At 38.5% G+C, this 8,674-nt stretch overlaps 1 pseudogene; it reads left to right on the top strand.

The window, feature by feature from the left end:
- The first annotated feature begins 521 nt into the window (after positions 1-521).
- Positions 522-701, top strand: LOC129326809 (U2 spliceosomal RNA; annotated as a pseudogene).
- Positions 702-8,674: the final 7,973 nt, after the last annotated feature.

Genomic DNA, 8,674 nt, shown 5'->3' with positions numbered 1-8,674 from the left:
CTTTCAGAGAGCAATATTGGGAGGGAGAAGGAGCTCCTAAAGAATTGGCTCATTGTTTCTCAGTGAAAGTCCTGAGGTGCTTCAAGGAATTCACTGTCATGGTCTCGTCTGACACAGCAACCCTGGGTCTGGTCATTCTTCTGATGGATTTGTTTCAAAGTGCTATGGCCTCCTTCCTGGACCCAGACACAGGACATGCAGACCTTGTTCCAGGAGTGTGCATGTTTGTAAGAAGGCTACAAAAGGGCATCACATACTCACTCCAGCTTCTCACCGAGGAGTCATACATGTTGGCGACCATGTGCGACCCATGTACCAAGGGTACATTCCCCAAGCCATTTACCGGCTATTTTCATTTGGCATCTGAAATCACTCCACTCTCCTAGATATAAGGACAGATGGACTCACATTCTAGCTTTATCTGAAGAAGTGAGCTGTGACTCACAAAAGCTCATACCCTACCACACATTTTGTTACTCTTATGGGTGCTACTGGACTGTTGCTCTTGTCTACTGGATCTGATCTGATCTCGGCCTTATGGCTAAGATCAAGTGTAGTATATGTTCTTATCAGTTCAATAGGGTGGCATGTTCCTCATTGGCTGGTGGTCAGATCTCACCTATGATCTTGTTGTCTACATTTTCTCACATTTGTGCTGAGAAGAGGCAATGCGAAACATTAGCTTGGTCCTCTCACATTTTTCTCCACAATTTATATACTTGGCCATCCCTTCAACCCTCAAGTTGAATATAGTAGACAACAGCAGGTAGATTGTTATGGAGAAATAATGTGGAAAATAAGACTAATGGTTTATAGAAACAGATTTTCATTACCATGGCAATAGGTATGTATTATATATTAATTCAGTAATAAGGTTGATGATTATCCTTTATTGATGAATGTATAAGTAAGCTTTATTCATTCTTTAATTTGTCATAGAAATACTTCCAAAACACCTTGTAAAAAGGTAACATATCACTGAATGTTATCTGGCTAAGGGTTAAAAAACCTACCAATGCACTGATTTCAAACACTGATGAGAGACTGTAGAACTAGAATGAAGATAGTATAAATATTGGCCAGGAAGAAGAGTATCGAAACAAGCAGATTTCAAGCCGGCAAGTCATGTCTTTGTATTAATTACTTTCTTGCTAATTGCTGTTGCTCAACTTTGAAGAAGCTGGAGGATTCGATATGGCACTCTTCTTGTTCCTAATCAAAGGAAAGACTGAGACAGGATGATAAATTCTTATTGCTTTGTTGTTAAGGGCTGTTATTCTGCCTTGCAAATGCCAGAGGATTTACCATGGTGTTCTTCTTTGTTCCTGATTGAGGAAAGACTGAAACAGAACTCTATGTATTGATTAATGAATGGAATGATTGTTGCTTTCACATTGTGCACTAACTATCAGTATAGACAATATAATTGAAACCATTTGTCTGTTTTTGTTATGGGGATTTCCCCCTTTATTTTTAAGCATTAAACCAAGCAGGATGCTGAGTCACGTGCACTATTTTCTTCCAACATTTATCTATTCATTCATTCATTCATTCATTCGATTGATTGATTGATTGATTGATTGATTGATTGATTGAAAATGTAATTCCCAGGCTGCAATTTACAGCATAAGTTCAGAACAAAGTCATGGGCAGAGAAACGAATGTTCTTAACTTCTCTCAGCCTACTGCAGTGTTACTGGAAATAAGGTACATATTCATAAAGCATTAATATGTATATTGAAGTCATGCCACAAATCTTGCACATAACATTTTTATACACTGTCACGCTTTCAGCACACTCACCTTTACAGCAAAGTAAAATCTATTAATTCTGGTGCTTTCCTTCTTAAAGAATGTCCCACAAGTGATTTGGGATTATTGCCAGCCTGTGATTCATCATGTGCTGCAGCTCAAATAGTTATCTCCAAAGGAATCGGGTCAGTCAACTGACCTTTTTATTTATCAAGATTCTCTGTGAGTAAAATCTAATCTTATTTTTAATGGTCTCTTGAGGCTGAGTTAATTAAAAAATAAATTCATTTTTTTCTATTAAACATCTCACAAACACCATGAGACTTCTCTGAAAATAATTTCATATGTTCACAGAGCATTTCATGCCATAATATTCACCCCTGCATGTAATACACCCAGATGTTAATTTAGTTTTCACAGTCAATTACGTTCTACTGGCTAATTCTTTTTATTGACCTCTGCTTTCTTAATCTTATTTATATTAGTTATTTAATATGTAAAAGCCAATTTCGGTCATTCTTCATAAGTCAAGCTTGGCTGTGAAAGAAGGGATCTGAATTGGTTGAACTGGACCTGGCACAGATTAACTCCACAAGTAACTTTTATCTCTATTTAAAGATTAAAAAACAAAATGAACATGACATGGAATTAATCAGTGACAGATTCTGATATAGAACAATTTTAACTAAGATAAATTCATATTTTCACATTATCTGTCACATTTTGATCATTCAGTGGCAAGAGTTTTTCAATTTTTCTTTCTTCTACCTTTTTATTTTCTCTAACAAATGGAATAGTGTTCGACAATATAAATGGAATAGTACTTATGATGGTGATGTTTCCTGTAAACCAAGAGTTTCCTGTAAACCTAGAGTTTCTTTGTTTTCTTAAACTGCACACTCTTCTACATATGTAAAGACAAGTACCCTGACTGACTTATCAATGCCCAGCCCAAACCCCTGGACCTAAAAACATGAAATTTGGGGAGAATATTCCTTTCATGATGTAAACACCCACTAAGTAGTGATTTTAAGAAATTCCCCCCCTAAGTGGGGGGCAAAATGTGTTTTCCCAAAGGGATACAGCTTTCCTGCATGGCTAGCAGGCTGCTGCCTGCTTGTGCCCCCATCCACTACCAGCTTGGCCACTCTTCCCTGATTAGGCTAGCCTTTCAAGCTCATTTGCATATGTGGGCTGATTGGAGCGGACAACATTCCACTCCTTATCCTCCCCATCCGAGACAGTTGGAACACAGACATCATTTGCGTATGCAGCCTGATTTGTCCTCGCACCCCACATTCTAAACAGTATGAAGTTGCTATTGGGAGTCTCTGAATGTGTCCTGAGGTAAAATGCACCTCCCAGTTCCCCCTCGAAGTCTGCTTTGCTATAATGATCAACAAGTCCCAGGGGCAGACTCTGAAGGTGGCAGGAATTGACTTGAAGGAGGACTATTTCTCACACGGGCAGTTCTATGTGGCCTGCTCCAGAGTGAACTCACCCAGCAGCCTGTTGATCCTAGCACCTTAGGGGAAAACCACTAATGTGGTCTACAAAGGTTGTATGTATTTTTCACTTTATTTATTGCACTACAATCTCTTCCTTTTAAAAATCTCTTCAATAAAAGTTACATTTTGAAATTCACTTCATTGATTTTCAGCATCAACATGCTTTGCTTTTATTCAAACACTGTGAAGCTCGGGTACTATGCTATTATACTACAAAACAAACAAACAAATCTTACATACCCATAAGTATTATAACTGGATTTAAAGTAGTTAAATACCATAGCGAAGCATGGGTATCAAGCTAGTTTACTAATAATCTCATGGAACCCCAAATTTCAAGACCCACAACTATGTGTGAAGGAATGGCTACAGGTAAATACAGTACAGCTTTCCACAATAGATAAGAGGCTTCTGTTTGCTGATAATTATTTGTGTTAATGGGTTGCAGCTACTTACCAAGACATACTTATAAAAGGTCCTTGGCCTTCTTGTACAGTTAATCAGTACTAGTAGACAGCTCACAATATACATATGGGTAGAGTGCATATTTACTGGAACCAAGTACATCTATGATATTGTGATAAAAATGGATAGCAACACTAGATGTGATTATTAACATTTCTCAGAACCCTCTCCCCTGGAAGGACCCTGACAGACTTCTCACTAATGAAGGACCTGAAAGCAGACTTTTCCTTTGATGAAAACTGTTGGGCCCAGAAGACCCCCTAGTGTGTCAGGATTCCTGTAGTACCTGAGCCCCTAATTCCAGAGGTCCCTGCCAGTGAACATGCTCCAATAATATGCGCCCTTTGGCCTACACAATTGTTCTGTACCAGTGTGGCGAATTTCTTACCAGTTTGGGTTACATCATACTATTGTTTCAGGTGGGTGTCAGTGCTGAACTTGAACCTTGCTCATTATACTATTCAGAGTTTTAAGGCCCCACATTCATTCCAAGATATCTATATCTAAGTAAAAGAACAGGAATCAAGAGAGAAGTAAATTGCTCATAAGCCTCAGCCATTCTGTCAAAGCTCTCACAAATAACCAGTGCTTAAGGTTTAGTTATGCAAATGCTTCTAACCAGAAGAAAACAAAGGGTCATTATACATCCTGGAAGGAATGTGGCACCTAGGAAGAGCCACAGATGTGGGGAGGCCGACTATTAGATAGTATCTCTTCCTGGGAATGACAGGAAAAAAGGGTTGGCCCACAGGAAATGGGCAGAGAAAGTAAATTCAATTAACACAAGGTAAGTTTGGGTCCATTTTAACTGATTCTATAGAGGAATAACAGAAAAGAGCTCTTACGCCTGAGCACCATGTTGATGGCCACCATTAACTACAACAGCAACAACATTTCATATGTATACTGCTGTTCTGTATAGAATGCCCACTCAAAGTCCATGTTATCATCCCCACAATACAGCTGAGAGGAGTGGCTTAGCCAAGGCCACTTGGTGAGTTCATAGCAGTAATGAGATTTGAATCAGCAAAGTGGTGCATCACCGCTCAGTTAATTAACCAAGACACAAGATAATGGATTACATTGCATGTTGTAACTTTATACGAATAGCCTACCCTAAAATAAAGAGAATCAGTGTAAGTATAGTGGAAGGATAAATTATTACATGTATGTTCCTATAATTTGATTCTTTGTTCTATCCATTGTTGCACAGAGTATTTATGTGAACATTATCTTTTAAACAATTTTTTTAGTAATTTGAATATTGATATTTTGTTCTCCATAACCACATCAATCCACACTCAAACACATTACTAAAAGGGTGGCAGGGGAATCAGTAATATATCACTATTAATAGATCACTAGATGCCTGGAGGGCACACATGTGGTAAGCTGTTGCTGTGGTGGCTAATCAGAGCAAGATATGTGGGCACTAGGTGAAGCTGTGAACAGCAACACAGACAGAGTGCTTGGAACACTGCCCCTCTTTGTGGGAGATACTCTAATTGACCTGCTGGTGGCAATGTAGATACCCAGAGAGAAATGGAGAACCCCTCTGGGATTTGGGTGGGCTCAGGAATGAAGTGCTTCACTGGGCAGACACCTAAGACAGCCACTGAGTGTCTCAACCTCCCAAACACACAAAACAGAAAGGAAATTGAAGGTAAAAAGAATTGTTCTGCAACAAGTAGCATCTCACAGGTTCCAATGTTAAGATTTCTAATGATATGAATAAAATCAGAGATATGGTTAGGGATTTGGACAAAATACCAGTGTCAATGCCAAATGCATCAAGTATCTTCAACCCCTATTCCCCTCCCTCCCCCAAGCCATTGTACGGCATGATGATATCATAAAATTGCAGAGTGGTAGATTTATTCTATGTGGTCATACTGCCAGTTCTTAAGATTTAGAATCCCAACATCAATTAATCACTTGATATCTTTCAAAATGTCAATACTGGACTAAAAATAGGGGGTATTTTTGTGATCAACAACAATGAAAAATATGACTCTTGGAAATGAAAAAAATGAAAGTAACAGCCGAATTAATTACAAGAGTTGCAATGCTTGCTGTGTTTATTGTGATTTCAAAACACTGATGTTTTGGCAGATCTTTTACACATCTATAATCATCAAGGCAGAAGAATGTAAAAAGACACAGCTTGCTTTGAATTTATTTCTGCTTCATTTGTTCATCAGGACTTGGGGTTAATGCTGAATTTGCAGAACATTGACTCTTACTCAAACTCTAAAAATTTTGTGGATGCTTTAAAAAGGTCTATTTCACAAGTTTTACTACAGATATGGTGCTGCAGAGAACACAAATGGCATAAAGAATATGTCCTGGCATTTGTGACAAATATCACTCGTAGTTTAACATGGCTGACTTTGACCATTCCAATGAAACACCACATATTTGATACTATGAGATATGGAATGACTGATAGAATATATTTGCTATAGTATGATATTAAAATTTAGTTTCTTCAGCTGGCATTCTGGTACAGACAATCATAACTCTTAATGAATCCATATACACTTTTAGTCATGTTCTGACTGTTTCATCCATTTTATCCTTTCTATCAAGCAATAACACAGAACCTTGACAGTAAATAAGACACATGTGGCAAATAAAGGAAGAGAAGTGTTTAAAACCAGAGATTATGTAAATTGACCTTATGTTGATGGGGCATATAAGTGAACTTAGACAAATTTCTCTGTTGCATTGTATACAAAATATAAGATATATTATATCTTATATACAAAATATATATCTTAAAAAATATATAAGAAAAAGTGAGGACTTAAGTCCAGCATGCACAATCAAATCCGCTAGCCATAAATGGTGTATTAACAGCCTGTAGTGCAAAAAAGATGCAGCATTTGATATGTCTGTATAAACACATATTCATGTAATATATTTGTGTGTGGGGGGTTACTAAGATGTATAAAGTTTATAAAATAATGCAATGTGTGGGAAAAGTTAGTAAAGAGAATTTTCTCTTCCTCCCAAACTATAAAATGTTAGGGCCACTTTTGAAGGCAACGGGCAGTACATTCAGGGAAGAAATGAGAAAGTACTCATACACACAATACACAATTATGAGAAAGTACTCATTCACGCAATACACAATGAGTTAACACTGCCTGCGATCATATCAAGTTTGAGACCTCTCTCCTATCTTTACTCCTTTTGCCTTCTCTTGATTGATTGATTGATTGATTGATTGATTGATTGATTGATTGATTGATTGATTGATTGATTGATTGATTGATTGATTGATTGATTGATTGATTGATTGATTGATTGATTGTCCACCTTTCTCACTGAAACTCAAGGTGGATTACACAGTGTGAGATTAGTACAGTCAGTATCAAGGACAGTTTCATAAACAATGTCATAGGGTAAATAAATGCAAGTTTACAAATACATAACATTAGCAAGAATCTAATACCGAGTAGAAGAAATGCTGAAACAGAACATAAGCAATTCTAGGCTGACATAGGAGCACATATTTAAAGCAACAGGTAGTACGTATTTCAACATAGTGGTGAAGTCTATAAGTGAAGTCTATTGTCCCTAACTCATTAGTGGAGCATCTGAGACCCTTCCCTACAATACAAAAGCCTTTTTGAATCATTTGGTTTTGCATTGTTTGTGGAAAGCTCCTCTGTTCACAGCTTCTCAGCTGATGCTCACAGGTACTAACTCTCAAGCAGCTCTGCCCCTCACTCAGCCGGTGCCTGCAGACAGGCCCTATAGGGATGGAGCCTTGTCCTGCCTCTCTCCTCCCTTTCCAGCTGTGGCTAGCTTGGCCCCTGGGGCAGAGCTAGAGAGTGCGCCCATCCACCGCTGGCTCTCTAGCATGGGAATATAGCAGAGCTGAGTAATGGTGCCCAGCCTGAGCTGTGCAGTTTGAACTCGCCCCACAACCCCTAGAAAGCGAAGGAGAGGAGGTAGCAACTCAGCCACTGCCATGGTGAAGGTATCATTTAACTAGGCCTTGGTGCAGAAGGATGGCAGCAAGAAGGATGATGAGGAAGGGAAGGAGGGTAGAGGGCTGGGCCAGGTGCTCATCGTGACCAGTGACAGCCAGATGATGAGGAGGAGAAGGCTGTTGCAGCACTGAAGGGGGCTGGTTGAGCTTTGCCATTGATGAGGCCTCCTTTCGAGGCCTCTTCCAAAGTGGCTATTACAGCCTGAAATGCAGACTTGATCAAAAACTGGATCTGGCCACCCTATCTCAGCAAGCCAAGTGTCTCCATCTAAAATGAAATCAATGGATGTAGACCGGAGTAACTCTGTTTAGGATTGTGCTGTTGGGGGTTTATTTTAGCACAGCCATTTTGGGTCTGACTCCAGCTTGGCTCTCATTTTCTTTCTTTCTTTTTAAAAACATTTTATTGAGAAGATTATTCACTTAAAATAGTTATAAAGATACACAGGAAAAAACATACATCATAATAAACATTACTATCACGAATAGAATCTTCTAAATTAAGAATTAAGACGCAGGATGAGTTGTCTCCAAGTTATGATTGGTTTCAATATGGACAGATTAGAGATCTTTACAATTCGGACTGTGTGAAGGGAGGGATAAGAATGGAGAATTCGGAATTAGAGGAGGTAATTCTCCAAGAGGATAAAAAGGAAATCTCTAAGATTTACAAAGTGTTGTTAAAATGGTTTACAGAAGATGAGATAGTTAAAGTTCAAATGGTGAAGTGGGCAATAAACTTTAATAAAGAGATAACAATGGAGGCGTGGGAATACCTGTGGAAAAATACGTTGAAGATTACGACATGCACCAATATTAAAGAGAACGTTTACAAAATGATCTATCGTTGGTATTTGACACCAAAGAAAATTGCGCTAGGGAATTCAAACATGTCTAATAAATGCTGGAAGTGTAAAAAGCATGAAGGATCTTTGTATCACATGTGGTG

Source organism: Eublepharis macularius, chromosome 3 (assembly GCF_028583425.1).
Source record: "Eublepharis macularius isolate TG4126 chromosome 3, MPM_Emac_v1.0, whole genome shotgun sequence".
In the NCBI taxonomy this organism is placed as follows: domain Eukaryota; kingdom Metazoa; phylum Chordata; class Lepidosauria; order Squamata; family Eublepharidae; genus Eublepharis; species Eublepharis macularius.
Note: the sequence above shows the minus strand (reverse complement) of the source record. Positions and strands in the feature narration are given on the sequence as shown.